The 26,009-nt window shown below is 45.0% G+C and overlaps 2 long non-coding RNA genes across 4 annotated transcripts in view; one reads left to right on the top strand and one right to left on the bottom strand.

Annotated features, from left to right (window-relative positions):
- The window catches only part of LOC109273209 (uncharacterized), a 35,788-nt gene extending 17,372 nt beyond the window's left edge, over window positions 1–18,416 (top strand). The window contains exon 3 of one of the 2 annotated variants that reach the window (XR_002082920.2): window positions 18,198–18,416. This is a non-coding gene — a long non-coding RNA (uncharacterized LOC109273209). Of the gene's footprint in view, window positions 1–852; window positions 1,178–18,197 lie in introns of those variants that run through there. The other variant, XR_002082923.2, reaches the window with a different exon arrangement.
- LOC109273201 (uncharacterized) lies at window positions 9,218–18,204 on the bottom strand. Of its 2 annotated transcripts, none has more exons than XR_002082910.2 (2): window positions 17,840–18,204; window positions 9,218–10,974 (listed from the first exon to the last, which is right to left on the bottom strand). It is a non-coding gene; the product is annotated as an uncharacterized LOC109273201 (long non-coding RNA). The 2 variants fall into 2 exon arrangements; XR_002082905.2 differs by having other exon boundaries at window positions 9,218–11,020.
- Window positions 18,417–26,009: the final 7,593 nt, after the last annotated feature.

Below are 26,009 nucleotides of genomic sequence, written 5' to 3' on the forward strand. Positions count from 1 at the left end.
AGAACGCCTCTATGCAGAAAAAATCACGAGAAGATAAAAAAGTGATCAATGTTCATGTCTGGGTAACAGGACTATGGGCAGTATATTTACTTTCCTGTGTTTTCCAAATTTTATTCAATGAGTCTGTATTACTTTGGTCAAGGAAGTCATGTTTGAAGAGTAAGCCATGTGCCTTTCACTCAGTCTCAGGGGGTGCTGCCCTTTGCTTCTCCCAAATCCCCTACACTCCTGCCAGTCTGGGTTTTGGTGCCTAATGTCACCATTGCAGGCTGTGGGGGGATGGAAGCATTGAAAACGGTCACCTCTGTGCGGGGAGCATATTGAAGCCCACTACACTCTCCGTTCTGGCTGATGTAGGTTTGGTTCTGATGACCCAGGAAGAACCCCTAAGCTTATCACTAGGGCTACAAGTGTGCCAAGGTCCTACCAAAACACTTGAAATCTGAGGGTGTTGGGCGGGGGGGGACTGTTGGTTCAAAAATACGGGAAGTGCAAAATTAAAATTTACAATTTTTTATTGCAATGGCTACAAAATGTAAATTAGATCCTTTAATTGTTAACATTTGATTTCATAAAAATTTCATTAAATTGGAGAGCAATTTATAGGTTTAATTTTTATTATATTCAAGATTTTCTGACTCTTTATGGCCTTTGAGAGAAATAATGGTTGATATATATTAAATTCTTTTCTGGTAGCCATATAATTAAAAAAAAACCTACAAAATTATGAGAGATCTCTCAAAAAGGGCAATATAATTGTGCCTCCTGTGGTATTATGCCTGACTCCAAGTAAGGTGGGGTCTTCACAAGTGACAGTCCCCTGGGCCAAGCAATCTTTATTTCTCCCCTCAGGTAATAGCGACTCTTAAGAGGCCTCCCATCCCACTTTTGCCCTGCTCCAAAATGAAAATGTATTTAGGTCTGTTCCTGGGAAACATCTTACACTGGCTCCCCAAGCTCTCCTAAGGAAGTCGGAGCTGACCCCCAGGCCAGGTAGGCTTCTCTCCTGCCCTCTTACCTAACTACTGTGCTTCCTTTAGTCAAACCACTTTCCTCTTGAGATTTTCCTTATCTGCCTCCATTTATTGCCCTGAGAGTTTTCGGAAAGCAGGGGCCACTTTGTAAAGAACTTTCTTAACAGCCGGAATACTCCTGGAGGTGAGGAGGCAAAGCAGGAAGGGGGAGGGGTGGGAAGACAGACCCAGATGGAGATGGAGGGATGGGGGTAGAGCCTAGGGCTGGTGGGGCAGATTTGAACCTCTGGGTAGGCAGAGGCACCCAGTACGAGGATACACCAGTCTGGAGTGCAGGAGAGGAGCTGGGATAGAGAAATCGAGTGGTGGCCACCAATATAAATGGGGTGGGGTGGGGTGAGGTGGGGTAGAAGTCAGTGCTGTGGCTGTGGCTGTGCCTGTGGCTGTGGCTGTGAGGAGCCCGCTTCGGAAGTATGGGCAGAGAGCTCTGTGAGAAACCTTACCACTTGTGGGCTGGGCAGAAGACAGCGTGGATGAGAGACAGACAGCAGGGGCTATGAAGTTCTCGGGGTTCCTGCAGAAAGAGGAAGAAAGCTCTAACAGGAGACAGGAGGCAGGAGGCACAACCACCCCTCCCTCACCCCCAGCTCCCCGAGGCCAGAGGTGCAAAGGTGAGCAGTCATCTGCGGGTCAGCTCTAGGCCAGGCCCTATACCCAATGCTTTGCAAGAATTATCTCAAGTGAGCTGTAGAACCCTGTTAAGATAGACCCCATTTTACAGACGAACACAGGTTGGTTGAGGAACTCGCGCAAAGACTCATGGGAAGGAAGTGCAAGCGTGTAGACCCGGCTCCAGATTCCATCCCAGAGCTAGGTTGTCTCCAAGTATGACTGCAGCTGGAAGAGCGTCCCCCAGGGGCCGGTTATTAGAAAGCCTCCAGGGAAGTGTCTGTGATGAGGGTCAAAGCCAAGCAGCAGGAGAATCGCTGAGTCAGGGAAAGGGGAAGAAAGACAGGGAGGGACTTTTTCATGAAGCAAAGGGGTATCTGCAATTTCTGAAGTGTATTTATTATTTTTTCCATATCAAGAAGCAATCGCCAGTTAATGCTTTTGTAATTTTAATGTCTAAAAAATTACCTTAGCTGCTTCCAGGTGGCATGTGGGCCTGAGGCTGAGAGCTGCCCCTGCCACCACCAACACGGACACTTTGAACTAGTAAGTCTTGTTCTTGTGCTGGACGGTCCCAATCTGAAGCTGAAGAGGTCGCCCTGGGTGCAGGACCACCATGGTGTAAGCCCTGTGGGTGGCCTCTGACATCCTCGTCGTGGGAGGAACAATTGATGGTGTTGTTGCAGAACCTCCTAGCGTTGGCTCTGTCTCTGATGAACATGGGTGTCAGAGGCCAGCAGCTTTCTTGGCTTACGGAGTAAATGGCCAATATAGTGTGGAAGGATTTGCATCCAGCTTCCTGTTTACAATGGATAGTGGGGAAGTTTCTGTTTCATAATGCTGGACCAATCCAATGCACCCAACATCCCACAGCTCAGGAGATTTCTTCTACTCATTGGGCTCTTCTGTGTCCTGTTGGTTTGTTTGGTGGCTGGAACAGTCACGGGTTGGAAAGCCTTTTGGGAAGAAATCAGAGGCTATGGATTTGCTCTTGTTCAGGAAGTTTTAAAGGTTGTACTGATCCTCTAATATGAAACGTGGAAAAGGATGGAAAGCACCAGAAAAAGAAGCATCTCTGAAAAGGAAGAAAGCATACCATCGCTTGGACTAGATGTCTTGATATTGAAGAGCCAGGCTTGTTAATGTTTCTTCCTGCTGACCTATACTGACAAACCAATAACAGTTGAGAAAAAAGTTTCTCGTTCCTTAAAGAAAACATATTCCATTTCTAAAACTGTAATACTGAATAAAGTGATTTTTCTTTTACAATGCCCTGTTTTCTCCTTTTTGGAGAAAACACTTCTAAGTTTCAGGATTTCATGTAAAATCAGGAAGCAAGATCCCATAAGCTGAGAAGTCTGGACCGCTGATGGTGTTTCCCTATGCTGCTTTGCCTTTAAACAGAGTGGGAACAGTACATTATTGCAGATATGTCTGTAAGATGGTTTCCTGAACAGTAAGATGTAGGGAAGGAGTAAAAGTAAATAATTTTTCTAATTAAAAAAAATTACTTTTGAACATAGCAATAAAAACCTAAGCATTTCTCCATTCCTTGCCTAACTTCTTCCTTAATGTCACCTGAACTGGTTGTACCAAACATTGGAGGCCTTTCTTTCTTTTTTAAAAAACGTTTATTTATCTTTGAGAGAGAGAGCCGAGCTCAGGAGCACAAGCGGGGGAGGGGAGGAGAGAGAGGGGGACAGAGGATCCAATGCAGGCTCTGTGCTGACAGCAGAGAGCCCCATGCAGGGCTTGAACTCACAGGAGATCATGACCTGAGCCGAAGTCAGTCACTCAACCAGCTGAGCCACCCAGGTGCCCCTGGAGGCCTTTCCATTTGTTATTCGACATTATGGATTTTCCTCTAGTTTCTTGGTCCACACATCCCTCTATGAGACCCACCCTGGTCATCCTGTAATACTGTAGCCAGCCCCTGGCCTCAAACAGTGGGAGCTCCTGATCTCCTTTACCCTGCTCTGTTTTCTTCTTCTTCTTCTTCTTCTTCTTCTTCTTCTTCTTCTTCTTCTTCTTCTTCTTCTTCTTCTTCTTCTCTCCATAGTAACTGTTACCATTAAGTAATATTTTTGAGTTGTCTTTTAAGTTTACCACACGATCCTCCTGATGACTACGGTGCATGCTCCTTGAAGGCAGGTGTCTTCGTCTTGTTCTGTGACCTAATCCAGGTGTCTAGAGCAGTTCTGGGCACTTAGTAGAAGCTCCATTCAGATTTTTGGAATAAAAAGAGGCATTGTCTCAAGTGGGCTGTGACTCCCTCATAAAAAGGAAAGGGCCGTAGCCAATGTTTGGAAGATGGGCGCCATCTTGCCATAGGTGAGAGAAACAGAAAAGGCATTCCACACAGGGGAGTGACAAGCAAATGCTGCAAGATAAAAGCTAAGTCATTTGAGAGGCAGTAAGTAGGCCAATTTGGCAGTGCCAGGATGTGTGGCATTGAATGCTGGAACAAAGGGTATGGATTTCCTTTATTCTTGTGGCATAAAGGCAATGGGAGGGAAGGGAAGGGTATTTATGGAAGGGTTCTGACTTGACGAGAGTCTTTTTTTTTCTAAGTTTATTTGTTTAAATAGTACTTATACCCAATGTGTGGCTCGAACTCACAGCTGCAAGATCGAGAGTTGCATGCTCCCCTGAGCCAGCCAGGAGCTCCACAAGTGATATTTTAGAAAACTTGATCTGGAGGCGGGGTGGGGTGCCTTTTGGATGGGAATGGTTCCTTCTGGGATGTCTCCCTCAATCCCACCCCCTGCCTTCATGAGCACTCTGGGGATTTACTGTACCCCCGTTTTCACTGTGCTCTCACTACTCCAGTTTAAGCCAGAATCTGAGTCTTTAGGTGTGGAGCACATCTTCGATTTGAAGGGAGGAGGATTTGGCTCTGACTGCTCTCCTTTCTCTAGGTGAAGTCAGGGGACGCAACGGCCATGGCCTCTGGCTAGAAATGGCGTGTGGCACTTGGAATGCTTCCTCCCGCTTCTCCCTCCTCAAATTTGTGTCACTGCCCCCCAAAGGGATGAATGAATGCTTGAGATTTCCCTAAGCAACAGTGAAATTCCAAAGAAGTAAAAGGCAGGGAGAACTTTGCCCCATATCAAGAACATGGACAAATTTAGAGCTGGAGGCTTATGTTACAATTGCAAGTCAAACTCCAAGTGGGGTAACCAGCCCATTAGCGCAGGCACGTGAAAACTGACTTTTCTGCCATCCCTACACACACGCGCACACACACACACACACACACACACACACACACATGTGTGCACACTCTCACATACACACATTCATTGGGCCCTGGAAAGATCAAGGCCAACTGCAAAGTACCCATTCCCCAAGACTCCTAATTTATATTGGGAACTAGCTATAAAGCTCCCCCTGGTCCCCCAATCTTCCCTTGCAATGATAAAGAGCATGTCACATCACACTAAATGTGACACTTAATCAAAACCCATCTTCTTTAACAAACCCTTAACCTCCAGCACATGAGAGTCACCAAGGCCAAGGGACGAGACAGGGAGCCGACTCAGGTGGCACATGCTTTGATTAAGATGATACAGATTTCCTTTTATTTCACTTTCATCAGAGTTGTAAAATTCGAATCTATCCCCTTTTTGATTTGACAACAGCACATTTCAGTAGAGGTTGACACCAAAAAAAGATCAGGACTTGTTCTCTCTTCAACCGGGAGTAGACGATAATTTCTCTGAATCCTCTTCAGTAATGATCGTCAGAGCTTCTGATCTTCCCATAAGCAAGTTTTGCAGAGAACATGGTTAAACCGAAGCACAAACCTGGCTGGCATCTGGTTCCTTTCTTAAGTGGTATCTAAATAGCCTTAATCTCTAGGCCCTGGAAAAGACCTCCCCTTCTCTGCCTCCTTTCTTGGGTCTTTTTTTTCTCAGACTTAAATCCTCAAGTGAATTCTTTTGCCAGATTTCTGGGGCAGGAAATCTACTTCCCTGCCACACAGTACTTGAGAAACTTCTGGGGGCTTCAGCAATTGTCCATTTCTGTAGCATGAGCTATGGTTTTTCTCATGACCAGTGAGGGATTTTGTTTTTAAACTGTTTAATCACTAGCTAGCTCCCAACAATACAAAGGTACTTCTACCTGGTCAATATGCATTTATTGAATCTCAGTTATGGATGATGTAGATGTTGCAAGAGAAAAAAGGCTTCCTTCTGCTTCCAAGATACTGTCAATCTTGAAGTTAAATGTGATACTGGTATATACAGTACAATGTGACAAGTGGCTGCAAGAATTCCAAAGCACGGGCAGTTCATGAATCCAGAAAGCATGAAGCATCTACCGTGTGCAGGACGGTACTGGGATAGCACTAGGCACTGGGATACCACTGTGTACAAAATGGACAACATTCCTGTCTGCAAGACACTTACGTTCTAGTTGGAGCTGGGCAACATTTTCAACTTTTGTACATTCGGCTTTTGAACCACCCACACTTTCGAACTGTATACACTGACCTTCTCCATTCGCCCTTTGCAGACAGAGTTTGGACTTCCACGGACCCGCTGACGAGTGAAATGTCATAGCTACCACCTGACGCCACAACCATTGGGGCTCCAGTTCAGTCTGTGCAGTGTCAGTGCCCTTATTAGTCACTAAAAATGAAGAGACATTTAAAAAATGAAAGCGTATGTTATTGGTAAGACTTGTAATTCTCATTAACTTATGATTGAGACAAAGATGGAAACCATTAGGAAGGAAAAAAGCAAAATTAGAGAACCTATTTAAAATGTAGAAATATCAAATATTGAGTCTAACAAAGTATAAATAGGATTTTTAAAATTTATTTTGTCTTTCTGTGAGAGCAGTCTTACTTATGAAATATGTTGGCAATAACTTGGGCAGGTCTTTAGCAAGAGCACTTGCTCTATATGTGAGACCTTTCTTTCCACTCCAAAGGACTGGGTGCTCTGGTCAGTACTAAGAAAGGACAAGTATGACCACCAACAAAAACTAAAAGACAACCTCCTGAATGGGGGAAGATATTTGCAAATGACATATCCGATAAAAGGTTAGTATCCAAAATATATAAAGAACTTACACAACTCAACGCCCCAAAGAAACCAAATAACCCAGTTAAAAATGGGCAGAGGACATGAACAGACATTTCCCCAAAGACATACAGATGGCCAACAGACACATGAAAAGATGCTCAACATCACCTGTCGTCAGGGAAATGCAAATCAAAACCACAATGAGATATCACTTCACACCTGTCAGGATGGCTAAAATCAACACCACAAGGAACAACAGGTGTTGGTGAGGATACGGAGTAAAAGGAACCTTTGTGCACTGTTGAGAATGCAAACTGGTGCAGCCATTCTGGAAGACAGTATGGAGGTTCCTCAACAAATTAAAAATAGAATTACCATGTGATCCAGTAATCAAACTATTGTATTTACTCCCCACCCCATATAAAAACACTAATTTGAAGGGATACATGCACCTGATGTTTATTGCATCATTATTTGCAATAGCCAAATTATGGAAGCATCCCAAGTGTCCATCGACAGATAAACGGATAAAAAAGATGCAGTATATATATATATATATATATATATATATATACACATTGGAACACTATTCAGCCACAAAAAAATGAAATCTTGCCATTTGCAATAACATGGATGGATCTAGAGACCAAATTAAGCTAGTTAGAGAAAGACAAATACCAGATGATTTTACTCATATGTGGAATTAAAGAAAGAAAACACATGAACAAATTAACAAAGAGGGGAAAAAAGAGACAAACCAAAAAACAGACTGTCAACTCTGGAGAACAAATTGATGGTTACCAGAATGAAATAGGTGATGGGGATTAAGAGCACACTTATTGAGCACTAATATAGGGAATCACTGAATCACTCTATTATACTCCTGAAACAAATAAACACTGTATATTAACTATGCTGGAATAAAAATGAAAAGAAAAGAAAAGAAAAAAAAGGAATGAAAGAACAGGCATGGCCCAGCACCAGTAAAGGGCACTTACTTTTTATCAAGGACATAAGGAAAAACAGAATGCCCAGCATATTTCAAAGCAGAAGGGGGAAAATTGGTTTTCTTGTTTTTCCAGAAAGAGGAGATAAGTAATATGGCAAAGAATCTTCTCCTTCCCAAGACCAGGTTAAGGCTAAAGAGTATGGACTAACCTAGAATGAGAACACAGAAGTTGATGCCTAGGGCCAGAGCAGGGAAAGAGTAAGTGTCAGGCCCGCATTGACTTTTCTAACTGGAGGCCTTTTCCATTGCCCTTCAAAGACCGTCATTATCCCGCCCATGCCCCGCAAGGGGACTGGCATAGGATTACCCTGATGCATGTCTGTGAATGAGTCAGTGCAGGATGGGACAGTGTAGAATGCGGGGGGTAGTGGGGGTGAAGGCAGCAGGAATGATCTCGAGCTGTAATAGCAAGAACTTTACCTAGTACTTAGTGGCCTGTGTCCTACTCCACCACCCACACACAGGCCCCTGAACTGCTCATGAAGCAATGCAGCACACACAGGAGGAAACCACAGCCCCCAAAGCCAGTGACAGCAGAAGCAAAGAAGGCTGCATTTGCTCTGGGAGAGGAGCTCCTTCCCGCTTCTTGCCAGGCGGAGGGGCTGAGGGTGTTGCTGCACCCCCAAAGCTCCTACGGATCATCTTGGACTGGGCCCTGTCACTTCCCTATTGTATGCAAGAGCTAACCCCTCCTGACCATGAGGAGGATGAAGAACCTCATTACAGGATTCAGTCACCACTGAGTGGGTAAACATGTGTGTTTGTTGTCCTCTGTGAGCTTTTGTGATAAAATAGTCTATACTTAAAAATTTTTATTATAATTGTTTTTCAACATATATAGAAGTAGAGAGGGTAGTATATAGAATCCCATACACCCATCACCTAGATCTAACCATTAACATCTTACCATATCCTATAGTCTGAATGTTAATGTCCCCATGAAAATTTGTATGTTGAAACCTAACCCTGAATGTGATATTGGGAGGTGGGGCCTTTGGGAGGTGATTAAACCGCGAGGGTGGGGCCCTCATAAATGAATTAGTGCCCTTATGAAAGAGACCCTAGAGAGCTCACTCACCCCTTCCTCCACGTTAGGTTACAATGAGAAGGCACCATCTATGGACCAGGACGTGGGCTCTCATTAGACAGAATTTGCTGGCACCTCCATCTTGGATTTCCAGCCTCCAGAACTGTGAAAAATAATTTTTGTTGTTTATACCCAGTTTATAGAATTCTGTTACAGGAGCCCAAATGGACTAAGACGCCATCTTTGTTTCATCATGTTTTTTTCTGTTCAGTAGGCTCCATGCCCAACCTGGGGCTTGAAATCACAAACCTGAGCTCAAGACCTGAGATTAAGAGTCAGACACTCAACCAACTGAGCCACCTAGCTGTACCCATCATGATATTTTTTTCTTAAGTATTTTCAGATAAATCCCAGATGTCATATTTCACTTCCAAATACTTAGGGGTATACTTTTTAAAAGATGAGGGCATTGTCTTATATAACCACAACACCATTATCACACATATAAAAATTTGTTTACATATTTATTTTTTATGTTTTTTTCCACACTTACTTATCAAAATTAACAATAAGTTCTTAAATGTTTTCTGATACCCAGTCCAAATTCAAATTTTCTTGAAATATCCCAAGATGTCTCCTTACGGTTGGTACATTTGAATCAGGATCCAAACAAGGTGCACGCATTGCATATGGTTGTTAGAGCTCTAGTTGCTTTAATCTAGAGTCTCACTTTGAAGTATTAACCAGGGGGTTGCTCTCACCCACCCACCCCCCTGGGCTTCAGTGAATCTCGCCGAGTGGACTCCGAGGGCCCTCCCAGCAGTGCAGGCGATCAGACCAGAGTGACCAGGGTCTGGAGGAAGCAGCCTTGGCCTGCAACTAGAAACACGGAGTTTCGACATTTCAGATATGAGGCATGAGATTTGGAAAACTGTACAATGAAGTTTCTGTTCCTTGACTCCAGACAAGATACAGCCTCTTCCTGGAGGACAGAGAGAGAAGATGGACCCCAGGAAAGAAGCAGACCCAAGAAAGAGTGCACTCCACCCACCATGGGCCTAGGCAAAGGGTCTCCGTTTGCAGCTTGTGCTGAGGAGCTGGGCAGTCAGCCTCCTCAGGGTCCTCTGGTGAGCCCTGCTCCTGATCGGCTCCTTTTGTTTGTTCAGTGGGCGGGGTGCTCATCTCTTCCAGGAGGACTTTGCAGCCAAGGGTCCACAGCACAGGGAAGCTCCCTCACAGGAAGTGGGGGGGGGGGGGGCCCTGGCTACCCAGAGGGTTGGTGGTGCTTGGAAGGAAGCCCCTCCTACCCCCCACTCTCTCCCCATCTGGCCGGCACCGTGTTGAGGTCATCCCCGCCGCTGGGCCGGGTGACACATACCCTCTTCTGCATCTCTGTAGGGCTGCCTGGTCAACAGCATACTCTCGTGCTCCCTCTGAGAGTTGAGCCATATGCTAGGTTGATTTCTTCCAAATTTGAAACTTTGATCAAAGAATAGCGTTTCTTATACGGGAGGAGAGTGCCTGAAGCCTCAGCTTTGCCCCCCGGCACTGTATTCCAGCTTAAACTGTGCCCTGAACCTCCTGGACCAGAACTAACCATGTTGGTGAACCCCTAGAGAAGCGGCCCCCGAGACCCTGGAGACAGAGTGGAGAGGGTGTGAGCCAACACCCAGATGACAGCTGTGCTCTTGGCCTTCCGGAGTACTGGCTGCCTTCTGTTTGTGCCTGCGTGAAAACTTGTTCCTTGGGAGCATATGGGGGGGTGGGGTGGGGGGTCTTTCATTTTCTCTGATGACCTAGTCGGTGCTCTTTGGGCTCTCATCCTGTATTGGCTTTGGTGGCAGTGGCTCTGGGAAGGCTGTGCCCTGCGGGAGGCTTCCTGCAGGACCCCAGAGGTCCTGACTGTACCAGGATGGTGAGGTCTTGGAGAAGGTGCTGCTTTGCTGGCCTCCACGTGTAGCTCCGAGATCTTGGCAGCTGGCAATCTGGTCTGCATCTGATCGATTTTATCTGCAAACTATTCAGAAAATTTCTCCCCCAAAGAACATGCTGACCCCCTGAAGGAGGGAATGCAGTGTGGGTCGCTTGTTTGAAGACGTTCTCAGTTTTGATGAGGCTTGTGCAGAGACCCAAGATAAGCCTCAGAACACGAGCCAAGCGGGTGGGGGAAAGGCTCCTCTGGTGACACTCCACATCTTCCCCTGCCTTCCATTTTACGTGTTTACCAATTGTGAAAGCAAATCCAGCTGTTGGGAGGAATTGCTTCCAGATGACATTATGGGAAAGGAAAACACACTTTATAAAAAAGCTGCAGAATAAAAAGCAGAACATGTATGCTTTGTGGGCCAGGATTTCATATGGACTATTTCCTGATATTGTGCAATAAGCCAGCTCCTAGGGTAATAATAAGAACAGTGCAAATGTTCCCTGCACCCGAGTCAGGAGACCAGAGCTGGGACTGGACTTGGCAGAACTTGGGGAAAATCACTTGACCTCCCTAGGCCACCATATTTTTCTCCCTCGCAGGAACCGCTCCCCACCTCACTGGAGATCCCTGTGAAAGCCTCAGAAAACATCTTCTGCATGTCGAGTGATGTGCGAGAACCAGAAGCAAGGACATTTTGCTTTTGGAAATGGGATGCGTTTCTCAGCCCCCCAGCACAGAAATTTGCTGTGTTGGCTTTCTCAAAGATTTTAGAAGCTCTCTAATGAGCTGGAATTAAAGTGTCCCTTTACTAATTTGGTTTTACAGGTCACTGGATAAAACCTACTTAGAGTGGTTTGGAAGAGGATTAGGACATTTGCGTCTCTTCCAAGTTGACTTTCCAGGCAGGGTCAGTCAGCAGCTGGAGACTCCCTTGGCTAGGGGCCAGAGCTCTTTTGTAAGCTGCAAGTTTGTAAGGGCCTGGTGAGCACACTGTAACTCTATTATCCAAGAAATGGACAGTTTGCAGGGAAATGAAAATGTAAATGTATAAAAACAAGGCACACATTCCTGAGTCGGGCTGCCTACAAGAAGGCCAGCACTGCAGTTCGCCAGGGCGAAGCAAACATTTGAGACCACGGAGCCACCCTCCAGACTCCTCCTGGGGCAGTGCGGACATCAGTAGCTCCAGAATTGCCTTATGCTCGGGAAATTTCCATAGACTAGGACTGTGGCTATGGAAATTAAAATTAAATACGATTTAAAATGGTTTCTCAGTCCTACCAGCCACATTTCGAGTGCTCAATAGCCACATGCGATGAGTGATTACCGTGTGAGACAGTACGGATAAAATGAACATCCACTCATTTATCCAACAGATATTTATTTACAGAGTGTCATGGCAGCGAAGGGAGTACTTAACATTTCTGCCCTCATAGAGTTTATGTTCTAAAGGGGAAGATAAACAATGGACAATAAATATAGTAACTTTTTCCATCAGTTGTGATCCCAGCAGGAAACAGATGACTTAGTCAATTGAGTAATCGAGACAAGTTTCATGAGAGGATTTACCAAGATGTGGGCGGACTTCAGGGTTTGAGACTTTGAGAGTTTCTCTTTGAGAAAGAGAAAACGGAGTTGCACCCGAGAACTACCCACTGTGGGGGAATCAGTGCCCACGTGTGAGCCTAACAGGGCAAGAGAAGGGGCAGTCACCAGAACCCAGTGAGAACTCTGGGTGGGGGCTGTGGCCTCTGCTAGAGGGACCTGGCCAGGCCAGGCCAGGCACCCCAGGTGGGGTGGGAGCCTCAGGACTGGACCCCATTCTCCTTTATTCTCAGAGCTCCTGCCTGTGCCCCCCACTGGCTGGCCCCCAGGTGAGCCGCAGGCAGGGTGTCCCCTGGGGCACAGAGCAGAGTGGAAAAGAGTGGAGAGGAATCTGGACAGACAAACAGCATTAGCACAATCATGCAGTATATTAAAAGGCAATAGGCACAGGAGGAAGAGAGGCAGCTAAGAGGCACCGGAACTGATGGGGCAGGGTAGCCAAGTAAAACAAACGGCCTGAAGTGCAGACTCCCCTTCCTTTGCTCTCCCACCACCCCTCTCTTTCCTGTCACAGCTAATCATGTCCCCTCCTCGGAGTCCTGCTATCATCTCTGTGCTGCTTCCCTGCCACTTGTCACATCCCTTCCCTCTGGGCACCCTCACAAGGTTCCTGGAGCCAAAGCAGGGCAGCTCTGGCTAACTTTCAGTGAGTCTCTGTGCTCTGTTTACTTCGAAAGCACAGGTGGGGCAACTTTTTAATTTTTATTTTTTCCTCACTCATATCTTTTTTCTGTTCTTGGAATTCAGTCCAGAATATCACGTTGTATTTACTTGTCATGTCTCCTTAGTGTTCTCCAGTCTGTGACAGTTTCTCAGGCTTCCCTTGTCTTTCATGACCTTGACACTTTTGAAGAGCATTGGTCAGGTACTTTGTAAAATGTGCCTCAATTTGGGTTTGTCTGCTGCTTTCTCATGACTGGACTGGGGTGTGAATTGTTGGGAAGAAGACCACACAGGGGAAGTGCCTTTCTCAAGACATTGAATCAGGGGGTTCGTGATATGAGTACAACGCTACAGCTGATGTTAACCTTGACCACTTGGTTAAGGTGGTACCTGTCAGGTTTTGCAACAGTAAGGTTACTACTTTTCTTAAAGATTTTTTTTTTTAATGTTTATTTTTGAGAAAGAGAGAGACAGAGCGTGCAGCATGTGCAGGGGAAGGGCAGAGAGAGAGGGAGACAGAGGATCCTAAGCGGGCTCTGCACTGATAGCACAGAGACCGATGCAGGACTTGAACCCATGAACCGTGAGATCATGCCCTGAGCTGGAGCTGGACGCTTAACTGACTGAGCCACCAGGTGCTCCAACTTACTTTCTTTGTTACCAGTAAGTCACTAAATCCAGCCCACACTCCGGGGAAAAGGAATGAAACTCCTATTCTAGAGGAAGGAGTATCAACGAATTTGTGGATATATGTGAAAAACACCACAGTAATTATTATTTTTGGGTAGCTAATCTGGGGCGATACAAAGATCGCGTTTCTCCTTAAAGCCTCACCCACCAACTTTCACATTCCTCAGAGGATCTTGCCTGCCACCATTATTACCACAGGGCTCTAAGGCGATTTTGTACTTTCCTCATTCCTTCTACATTTACAATTTGGAATCCTTCTTTAAGGACAGTTTTTCTCTTCTACTCATTTATTTATTCGGTCATTTATTTTTTATCAGTATGGACTCATGGGTGTTTGTTTTTTCTTTGACTTATAATCTAATACTATTGGTATGTATTCAGTGCTCAAAATGTTCCAGGTTTGGTCACTGGGAACTTCTTCTGGTTTGCCCCTGTGTCCTCCTGACACGCCTTCATCCTTTTTGTGTTTTGCTTTGTTGTGAGCACGACTTTACTTTCTGTCAGTGTAAAATGCCCCAAGCTCACCCCGTGTTTTCAGCCCCAGCCGTAGAATCTGCCATTTCTCCAGAGGGCCTCCCAGGGCATTTTTAATTTCTTTGCTGATACGCTGATGACTTTATTAAGGGCATAATGTGCTGCCAGATTCAGAATCCTATCCTTACAGGCAACTGTCACAGTGGGAAAGAATCTGACAGATCCATTGTTCCTGACCTGGCACCTAATAGTTATGTGACCTTGGGCACATAACTATGTAAGCCTCGGTATTCTCTTCTGTAAAATGGGGAATAATAATTGTACTTCCTTATGGGGTGAGAGCATTAAATGTGAGAATGCACGTGAGACAGTTCACATGCCTGTCCTAACTATCCAATAAATGTTTTTTGGTGATAATGAAGATGCTGCTATTCCCGATACAGGTGACTGGTTTTAAGGGAAGACTGCCTGGCTTTGTAACTCTAATAAAACTCTCTGCCTCAGTTTCTCATCAGTAAAATGGGGATAATAACAATAGCGATGTCATAGAGCTTTTGTTGGATTAAATGAGTCCCAACACACAAAGTCAATACACACTCAGAACAGAGCCTAGTAAGCCCGTGTTAACTATTAGCTGTTGTTTTTTTTTTAATTTTTTAAATGTTTATTCACTTTTGAGAGAGACAGAGCATGAGCGGGGGAGGGGCAGAGAGAGAGGGAGACACAGAATCCGAAGCAGGCTCCAGGCTCCTGGCTTGTCAGCACAGAGCCTGACGTGGGGTTCAAACCCACAAACTGTGAGATCATGACCTGAGCCGAAGTTGGACGCTTAACTGTCTGAGCCACCCAGGCGCCCCCTGTTTTTTTAATTATTACTATTGTAGACTAAATGTCTAGTTCCTTTGGTGTTATCCTCCCGATGGTTGGTAGGTAGGCCAAGAATTAGGGCATAAAAATTAAACGATATAGTTAAAAAAAAAAAAACCCAACTATGAAATGTAAAGATAAAAGATGGTTAACATCATGTGGTTATCATCCTTAAAAGGAGAACAGCCAAATTCAAATTCATAACTAGTTTGATCACCGTCATGTGCTGCTGACATTTCCTCCTCTGAGGTGTTGACAAATGGCTGAGAAAGAATTACTCAATTCACATTTGCCTCACACTGATGCATGAGGCCCAAATGGCCCACGGCTTTGGGGAAACTCTTTGTAAATCCATCAAATTTGGCCATTAAAAAATGATAACTATGATCAGCCGATGCTGAGGGACCCATTTTGTGGAAAAAAGAAATGAAACCAACACAGTTAGTGACACAATAATTAGGACGCAGGGGAGACTGCTGACAATTTGGAGATGTTTTCTTGGAGAAAATATCAAATGACTTTCAGTTTGCAGGACATTAATAGATAATTAAATTGACAATTTATTGTCGCAGAGTGACAGTTGTTCCCTTCTCCTCTGTGCACATGAGTCAAGCATCTAAAGGCAATTCTTGCCCTATCTTAATTGCGGGATAGAGTACCATGAAAAGTCCTTCCCTCCCGCTGAAAACCCCAATACATTTCCTTGTTAAGAACGTTAGGATTTTCTCACTATTGGCCTCAAAGTGTGGCCAAAACTACACCAGGATGGGTTATTATTAATTCAATTTTTTTTTTTGTTTTAATAAACTTATGTTTGAAAACCATGAGTGCCCAAGTTAGCCTCATCCTCACCAACGGTAACATGGGGCCGTGGACTCTGATGATGATGAGAAATGTCAGTTGACCTCAGCCAACAGCTAGGTGGGGTCTCTCCTCCCTACAAAGAAAAACCCACTTGTGACCTGGCTGGGAACAGAAGCGGAATGGACAAGGGCCTGTAGGAGAAAACCAGGCTCTCCTCGTTGAGGCCATTTTCTCCAAAATAAGACAATGACACTGGCAGCAACCTTAAGGGATACACGTGTGTTCATTGTTGACAGACATTAGCATTCCTGAGGTCCAAGGATGAGAGACAAGGTGGCTTAGAGAAGTGACGGTGAAGATGTTCAGTGGGTCCACAAGGTAGAGGCAGGCAGTGGGACCTGTAAAGCCATCTCAAGCACACTGTGGTGGGGGCTCACTGGATCAGGAGGGGTCCTCTAGAGCCTGTTCTGGTGATGTGGCAGTCTGCACTACTCTCTGCTTTGGTCGCTGCCCAATGCAAGGAAAATGGGTCTGAGTAAAGGCTTAAGGCTGACAAAGATGCTGAGTTGCAAACATCTGGATTCCATCAACATGAGCACAATACTAACAGTCTTTATTGGAGCAGAGCATGCAAGGAGTAAAGCAGGGACAAGTGAGGCTAGAGAGGGGTCGGTTGTGGAGGGCCCTGTGGGCAAGGTGAGGTATTTCCAACTTTATCCTAATAAAGTCCAGATAAAAGATGAACTAAACTAAGGTCGTTTGTTGAGAGGGTGGAGAAGAGATAACAAGCTGCTAAGTTCAAACTTGATGGCTGACCTGATGTAGGGGCTGTAGGAAGAAGAGGAGCTTATGATAACCCCTGGGTATCTAGCATAGGTAACAGATATCATAGCCAACGACAGGAATAGAGGAGGAAGAGTGGGATTCGGGGTAAAGGTGATGTATTCTGTTATTTTTTTTTTAAGATTTTATTTTTAAGTAATCTCTGCACCCAACGTGGGGCTCGAACTCACAACCCCAAGATCAAGAGTCACATGTGCTACCGACTGAGCCAGCCAGGTGCCCCATATTCTGTTATCACATGATGAGTTGGAGGCATCTGTGGGATCCTTTTTGGAGATATCTGGTCTTTGGACACACTGACCTAGAGTTCAGGACAGAGGGATGGGCCTGAGCAACAGATTTGAGAGTCCCAGTGTCCATATGATAATATAAGCTGTGGGCACAAATAACCTCTTCAGGGAGAAGAGAAGGAAAGGAAAGGTTAACTTAATAACACAAGGAAGGAGAGAGCGGATCCCGTGAAGGAGAGTGAGAAATAGCAGTCAGAAAACTAGTGGAGACCAATGTAATCAATTGTTAATTTGTTTCTCCTTGAGGTAATCTCAGCCAAACTAGCCAGACAGTATTTGTGTCCCTCTGTGGTAACCCTTCAGCAACTTGGTTCAGAACTCCATCCCTTAAAAAGCAAACAAAAAAACTACAGTTGGGTGAGATGTTTGGCAAAAACAAATGCAAACTGTATTGGGTAGCAGTTTTGAAACAATTGGTAATCATATAAATATAATTACGTTTATAGGGGTGCCTGGGTGGCCTAGTTGGTTAAGCATCCGACTCTTGGTTTGGGCTCAGGTCATGATCTGACGGTGCATGAGTTGGAACCCCACATCGGACTCTGTGCTGACAGGCACATTGCCTGCTCTCTCTCCTCTCTGCCCCTCCCCCACTCGCTCTGTCTCTCTCAGAATAAATAAAAAACATTAAAAAAATAAATATAGTATGTGTGTACCAGAATTCCTCCCCAAACTCAAGTATTTTGAGAACCTAGAGGGAGTGGGATTATAAAACAGCATTTCAAATTCAGCAAATATGCATGTTCCCCTCATCATTTCTATTCTATTTGCTTTACTTTGGAAAATTTAGTGTTTTGCTACCAAGGTAAAGCCAAGATTCTGTTGTTTTTTTGATGGGTAAACCAAGGTACTGGATCCTGATGACTTATTCACATAGGTTATTAAAATCAAAACAGTAATAAGATCATCACATATTATGCCCATTATCAATATTTTTCTGTTATGAAGACTGAATATCACTTACCTGGCACTCATACTTCCTTTATTGATAGTAGTTATAAAACAATGTCTCTCAAGCCTCTTGTGTTCTTATCACACTATGGAATAATTTTTGGTGACATGGCAGCCCAGAAGTTACGAACTGGCAGCCCGCGGGGTGAGTTTTGATGGTCCTGCAAGTGTGTTTTAAAAGCCTGACCTAGCTGACAACATTCAGAAGTCAGGGGATTTCACATAACAGTTCAGATGTCTGGCTTCTCTTGAAGGACTGGGTAAACAATCAGCGTCTGCTTCACGGTGGCTCTGTCTGCAGACCACGCCTGTCTTCTCCCATTCTGCACTCCCAGACTCTCACCTTTCTATTCCCCATCTCTTCCCTGTAGGCATCTGCGTGTGAGACCAGATCCCTCCGCTCTAGGCCAACCGACAGCTGCTCAAGGTGAATGGCCAGCACCGGTCGTCGCTTCATTGTTTGTGTGCGTCTCCTCCTGCCATTGGAACTCCTTAAGGGCTGAAGTTTTTACTTGCTTCCTGTGCTTGTGTGCCGACTGTGCTGTGCTAGGACTGGCACACAGGCCCTCAATAAAAGTTGGGTTAATGAATCTATGAGGTTTTAATTCTTTGCAAGCAGTTGGCTACAGATGAAGAAGGGGAAATTGCAATGATTTGCCTGAGGTCCCAAAGCTTAGAAATCCCGGGTATGAGATTAGTCCAATCGGCCTGTGATGAAGATGTGAATAAAGAACAGGCTTGGTGTTCGGGTGCATTTCTTGACAGATCCATCAGGCCTCACGTGCAGATTCCTGGAATCTCTTTTGAGTCACAATGTGCATTCAAAGGCTCTGAGGGATTGTGTAGTAAAACACACAACTTGTTTTATTTGGTTCAGCTCAATGATTTCCTAGTCTTCATCTACTTTTTCACTATTTTTACACTCCGTCTTTGATTCATAACATCCCCTCTTCTCAGAGGTACTAAATGGCAAGCAATTTTTTTTTTTTTTTTAATGAAGGTAAAATACAAGTATCCTGGTTAAGACGATTTTGCAAGAATTTTGTGACAGTCCCACAGCTCCCTGGGATCTTCTTCAAAGTATGGCTAAAACCATGTTGGGAAATGTGGCTTTCACTGTGGTGTTCTTAGAAGTCAAGGTTAAGCTATCTTGTTTCTTTTTCTCCTTGGACTGGGCCCTAAATCTCTGAAGATACAATACCTTAAATTTGTATGGCAATTTATAGTTTACATTGTCACATGCATCAATCTGCTTTTCCTTACAATAACATTGAGGGTAGGGCTTATTATTATTCCATTTTATAGGCAAATGGTCTCAAAGAGCTTCCCTGACTTGTTCAAGGCCTAAAACTAGCTAGAGGTAATGCCAGGATAAGCCAATCTTTTTATTCTCCGTCTGACCATCTTTTTGTAGTTCCATCCGACTCTCTTCCTCGAGCACATCCTTTTGCTTTTTGGTCAAGTCAGAACGTTGGTTCTAAATTCCTAAGATTTGGGGTTGTGATCCCCTCACCTAAACCTAAAATACTGGCTCCGCTGTTCTCAGTGAAGTCTTGAGGGCCACCAAGGAAAGGCGCTAAAGATGCTAAAGAAGGTTCTAGCACCTCGAAGGCCTGGAGGGCGCACGCAGGGAAGTCAAGGGGGCTCCCCTTGAAGAGGCCCAGGACGCAGGAGACGCAGGTCTGGCCCCGGACTTTTGCTCTTTCACCCCAAATCTTGCCCACTCTCCACCGCGCCTCAGGGCCGCAAGCCCCTTCTGCGTCCGAACATTTCCTCTCAGGAGCTGCAACCTTGCCTTACTTCCCCCGGCGCTAAGGAAGGAACCACCGTGTGAAAAGCTTAATTTGCTGAAAGAGCCTCGTGGAAACCCCCTTGCGCGCTTTAACCCGCTGCGCGGGTGTCGCAGGCTCAGCGCCGGGTGTTTGCTGAGTCTGGGTCCAGAAGTGCTGGGACGCAGGCGGGCTGGCGGCCGGGGCCTCAACTTCCACAGCTTCCAGCAACCGGGGGAGGGAAGGGGTCCGTTCCTCGGCGGGGGGGGGGGGGGGGGGGGGGGGGAGGAGGGGGGGGCCCTCCCGGCCGAGCGCGGGGGAGGAGCAAGGGGCAGCGCTCGGGTGGGAGAGGGGAAGGAGAACCGAGTAGGGAGAGGGTGGCAGGGGACGGGGTGGGCGCGGAGAGGGGGGAGGGCGGAGCGGGAGGGGCGGCGGGGGAGGCAGGGGCTCTGGGGGCGGCGCGCCCGCGGGCGGGGCGCGGCAGCGGGTGGCTGTGACCGGCCCGCGCCGGCCGTGCCGGGGCCAAGGCGCCTGAAGCCGGGCGCTGGGAAGGAGTACGGGGTTGGGGGGTGAGGGGGGGGGGAGGGGGTGGCTGGCGAGCCGGTCCTGACGTCGGAGGGGGCGTAGAGTTCTCTTTCCCGCGCTGGTCGCCGCCGCCTGGACGCCCGCCGGGCTGGGCCCGAGCGTCCGGGTGGGGAGGGGGGGGGGCGTTGGCCGCCAGGGGCTCAGCGGAAGTCGGGGCAGAGACCTGGAAGGAGGGGCGGCTGGTGGAGGGCCCGTCGGGGCCCATTCAGATTTGCTCTTGCGGCTCAGTTAAGCGTGGATTTAAGAGTGGAGCGCAGGCACTCTGTGCTCTCGGGGGAAGGCGGCGGCCAAGAGTGCATCGCGCTGCGGGTGCTCAGATCTGAAGGGCGGGAGCTCGGTGGTCGGGGTTCCAGTGCGACTCCTGCGGGAGTCCTCAACCAAGCCGGGGCTCCCGGTGCTGAACCAGAGGTCTTCGTTTCTGTGGGCCCCACGTTGGAAAGTTGAAGTCGTGAGGGGCTCTCTCTTCCAGGCAGAAGGTGTGTGTGAATGCGAGCGTGTGCCGAGGTACGTGAGCAGCAGTGAGTGTCCGTGGAGAATGAGGATCTTTATTCCAAGAACCCCAGCTCGCCAGACCTTTAGGGAGGGGTGGGGTGAAGGGTTAGGGCTACCTGAAGGTGAGGCAGCTTGTCCGACTTCAGGATGGCAGGAAATCCCCAGGGAAGTCCCGTCTTCCAATATGACCGGAGGGCTGAGCATCTTAATGGCAGACCACGGCCTCTAGCCTCCATTCCGGTCCTGCCCGAGGAAGAGATCACCTAATGACAAATACTCCGTTTGTTTACCTCTTCTCCTCTGCTCCCTACCATAGACTGCAAGCTCATACTTTGCTTTCTGCTAACACTTGATTGGATGTTTCCCCCTCTTCTTGGACTCTCCAGTCTCTCTTAAGCCTTTGGGGACATCGCATAGAAGGCAGTGTTAAGAGCCCAACTTTGGAGACAGACTGAGATATTAGCTCTATGATCTGAGGCAAATTACGTGCCTCCTCGCACTGCAGTGTCCACTGCTGTAAAAGGGAGAGAATAGTAGTACTCACCTCCCAAAGTTCACCGGAGGATTAAATGAAATGATTCATGTAGAATGTATCTAGTCTTATTTGTCGAAGCCAGGAGCACCCACTTACTCTTAAGCTACCTTTGGTATCCCCCCTTCTGTACCTCTTTACTTTGCCACCTAATTAAACAGGGGGTCGCTTGACATGTTTTCTTTGTGTACAGAAGGTTTGTTTCTTCAATCTGCTTTTTAATTTCTTTAAACATAGTCACTTTTATTTCTGTCTGTACTCAGTGTCATCAGTTTGATACATTGCACAGAGCTTGTGTTCAATAAACATTTTTTGATTGATGAATAGAATCTCACTGATATTATATTCTAGAGAGAGGTCTTTCTAGAAAGTTTGAAGTTATGGGAAAGGAAAACTCTTCATGGGGCAGGGTAAATAGAAGAAAACTTGATAGGTGAACTTATCTTGTTAGATTAGGGCCGTAAAAATGTATCATGTATAGTAATCTCAGCTATATAAAGAAGACTGCAAAAAAGACAATTGGAAGCAAATGCATCAAATGTTAGAGTTGATACCATGGTGAAGTAGGATTATGAGAGAGAGAGAGTATGTGTATGTGTGTGTGTGTGTGTGTGTGTGTGTTTTCTCTTGCTTTATACTTTTTAGACCTTTGCAACTTTTTTACAGTATGTATTACACCATTACTCAGGAAAATTACTTTAATTATGTAATTTAAGTAATAAAAGTGATATTTTGGACATTTACAGGTGGAGGGACATACCTGAGAGTAAAACAATGGTTTTCCTCCATTTTTTTTTCCCAGACCAGATCAGTCTTTACTGATTTGTGCGAGAAAATCAACTTACCAGTTTGAGAGGTGGAAACATTTTCTTTTTCAGTGACCAGAATACTTGTCTTGACTATTTAGGAGGACTTCCTTTGAAGTGTCAAGATCCCAAACAGGGAGCCAAAATTATAGAAAGGTTCATATTAAATCCAGAGTCAAGGCAAAGTGAATAGAATGGTTGTAACAGCCTACTGAACTTTGACCTTGCCAGTGATTTTCTTTTTGAGCTTAAAAATGTAACAGTGCCATCCTGCTTGTATTACTGTAACCCTTTTTCCTTTAAAGTTTATTTATTTTTGAGAAAGAGAGCACGCGCGCGCGCGCGCACACACACACACACACACACACACACACACACACACAAGCACATGGGGGAGGGGCACAGGGACAGAGGGAGAGAGAATCTCAAGCAGGTTCCGTGAGGAGCCCAACTTGGGTCAGATCTCCTTACACTGGGATCATGACCTGAACCCGAATCAAGAGTCAGATGCTTAACCAACTGAGCCACCCAGGTGCCCTTATAACCTTTTTTTTTTTTAATGCCAGATTTACAATTTACTTCAAACTAAGTTGCCTTCCATTTTTATTGAAAATTAGGGCCACACCTTGACTTCTATGTGCACAGTCATTCATTTAACAAAATTTGCTAAGTACCTACCAAGTGCCAGGCGCCAGGCTGATGCTGAGAATACCAGGCAACACCTGGTTCTTATCTTCCAGGAGCTTGGCATCTAGATAATGGACATGCACATTTATAAACGATGATGTATAGGGAATTATTACGGAGGCTCTGGTAGGTCCCTGAATAGACAAACTTACAGCAGCAAGTGGCACATGAAGGAGTAACCAGTTCTCATGGGGCAAGAGGACAACGAGAAGGAGGAGGCAGGAAAGCATCATAGAAAACTAGTTATCTGGGCTGATTATGAGTCTTTAGCTTATAAGTGGTTAGTCCTTCCTGATGTGAGACAATGATTTTTTTCTGTACTTTGCTCTGATCATGTTGTTTTATACTCTAGCCATCTGATTACATTCTCCGATACATTAATGGTATGCTTTGTCATTCCTTCCTTTGTTGATAGGTGCAGTGAGTTTATAACATTCAAATTCTATTCCATCATATTCTACGGACTGGCCAAAATTTAAAAATATGTAAGTCCTTTTTTCATGTATGATTTAGACTTCTAAGACAACTTAAACCTTAAACTTTTTATTTGTACTTAAAACATATACTTGTACCTTCATTTCCCAGTTTTTAGGTGTGGGGCTCACTGTGTGGGTTTCCTGATTGGAATTGCTCCTTGTTTTTCTTGCATAAGCCCCACTCTTGATACCTTGGGTTTAGGATTGCCAACCTTTGTTTTTCTATAGCGGGAGAGAGAGTTTAAAGACACTTGTAAACAATATTAGTGTGGAGTTGTTTTAGGCTTTATAATTTCTTTCCTCATTTTTTAGTTTTCCAGCTTGCAACTAATTTGACATCAGTTTTTGTTATTTATTTTTTAGTGACCTGCCTTTATAGTCTTTTCAAAGTGTTCAACTTCATTTTCACATTATTTTTCATGTCTGGCTTTAAAATTTACTTGTTTTGGGTTTTCTTTTTTTTGCACTCATGTTTCACTTTTGATGCCATAAATATAAACACATTTTAGAATAAATAACTGATTTTAAGCATACAATATAACTGTTCTGTACTGTTTCATTTTAAAAATGCCAGTCATGACTCAGTGAATTTATGTCAACCCAGTAAATTGATATGAAGACTTACACTTTGAAAAATACTGTGATAAAGAGTAGCCTGCTAACATTCAGTGCACCTGGCATCATTGGGGGTTAAAGAGAGTTAGAGAGCAAAGGTAATCCAGTAAGTTGGTTAAGTAATGTTCCATTAAGAGAGCTTCTCCTGTATTCAGATTTTGTTGTATTAAATTTCTGGGTCAGCCACTAGGGTTTGCAAATTTCATTGCATTCAAGTTTTGGCTCCTCTGTTTTGAGTTTTAAAGCTGGAGTAGATCTAAAACTCTCAAACTTAGAGTTGGTGCTAATGGCCCACAGGGTTCATGTAATATATTTAGCCAACCATAACTGAACTATTTGATGATATCCTTTTCCATGGATAGAACAAGGAGATTAATTGATAAAATGGCTAAGCTAATATAAGAAAGCATTTTTTCAAGTTTATGATAATGTCTGAGGCCTCTAAGAACCTCCACTTACGCCTTAGCCTTGCGTTCTCTCCAGGGAGAGAAAGATATTTGATGGAATCAGAAAAGGATATGCAAGCAAGAATATTTGTTTAAGTTGAAATCAAGACCTTTCTTCTCCTCCATGAAGGCTCCAAGTTACAAAAGATACTGGGGGCTATCCTGCCACAGAGCATAGGAAAGACAGGTGGATATTTTCCTGGGTTGATAGCTCTAGCTACCTTGTTGTGCAAACTAGCTTTCAGAAGTTAACTCCTTTTCAAAATGCCTGTTGTTCAAGAAAGATGGGGCCAGTGATAGAATGGACTAACTGTGGTAAAATATCTGGGAATCTCCCCCTGTGCCTTAGGTACCTCAATTCCGTTTTTAATGAGGGCATGCTGTATAACATACTTCATATCTGCGGATGTCAGGCCCGGAACCTTAGAAGTAGGTTGGGTGTGGAGATTGCCAAGAAACAGGACTGGTGGAGGATGTTCACTAGGCACATCTCCTGACATTATTAGCTGTTTTTTGAACCTTCCAAAATGGATAGAGTTAGAGAGATTGCAGTTATAGAGAGGATACATTAATGTCAGAGAGAGAAGTCAACCAGTTCTGCAAACTGGGCCTAATGACTGCTCGTCACTATTGTGTAGTTCCCCAAATTCACATTGTCAATATAACCAGAGTGACCAGGCTCTCAGGGACCGAGTCATGCTAGCCAGACTCACTGAAGACTCTTGAAAGAACGGAACATCAGTTCACAATGGAGATACTCATCTCTAGTGACCAAGAGAGGATCCTCTTGGATATATGTTCTCCACGATCCTCTGCTAAATCCTGGGTACCTGGGGAACCACCCTAGTAACCAGAAAGTTGTTTAGGGATCTTAAAATCACAAAGAGAAAGGGATGGTGTTATGGATTGAATTGTGTCCCCAACAAATTCATATGTTGAAGTCCTAACTCCCAGTACCTTGGAATGTGACTTTATTAGGAAATAGAGTCATTGCAGAAATAATTAGTTAAGATTAAGAGTAGAATGGCACCTAATCCAATATGATTAGCATCCTTATAAAAAGGATGGGATCAAATTAGGTATTATCTACTTAAATTTTTTTAGTGCTTATTTTTTGAGAGAGAGAGAAAGAGTGTGCATGGAGGAGGGGCAGAGAGAGACAGAGAGAGAGAGAGAGAGAGAGAGAGACAGAATACCAAGCAGGCTCCAGGCTCTAAGCTGCCAGCACAGAGCCCAACATGGGGCTCGAACCCACACACCATGAGATCATGACCCGAACCAAAGTCAGACGCCCAGCTCACTGAGCCAGCCAGGTGCCCCAGCATTATCAACTTAAAATAGACTGTTATAGATATAAGTTGTCACAGATAAACCTAATGTAATCACACAGTAAAAACTGTAGTAAATACACAAAAGATAAACAGAAAGGAATGTAAGCATACCACTAGAGAAAGTCATCACACCGCAAAGGAAGAGAGCAGCAGAGGAAGAAAGAAACAGAGAGTAACTGTAAAAACAGCCAGAAAACAATTAATAAACTGGCAACCAACACATACCTATCAATAATTATTTTAAATATAGATGGACTAAATTCTCCAATCAAAAGACAGAGTGGCTGAATGGATAAAAAAAACCAAGACCCCTCTGTGTTCTATCTGCAGGAGACTCACTTTCGATGTAAGGACACACCCTTACATCTGAAAGTGAAGGGACGGAAGAAGATATTCCGTGCAAATGGAAACCAAAGGAAAGCTGGAATAGCTAGACTTCTGTCA

Source organism: Panthera pardus, unplaced genomic scaffold, assembly GCF_024362965.1.
Source record: "Panthera pardus isolate Hobbes unplaced genomic scaffold, ASM2436296v1 HiC_scaffold_10, whole genome shotgun sequence".
NCBI lineage: Eukaryota > Metazoa > Chordata > Mammalia > Carnivora > Felidae > Panthera > Panthera pardus.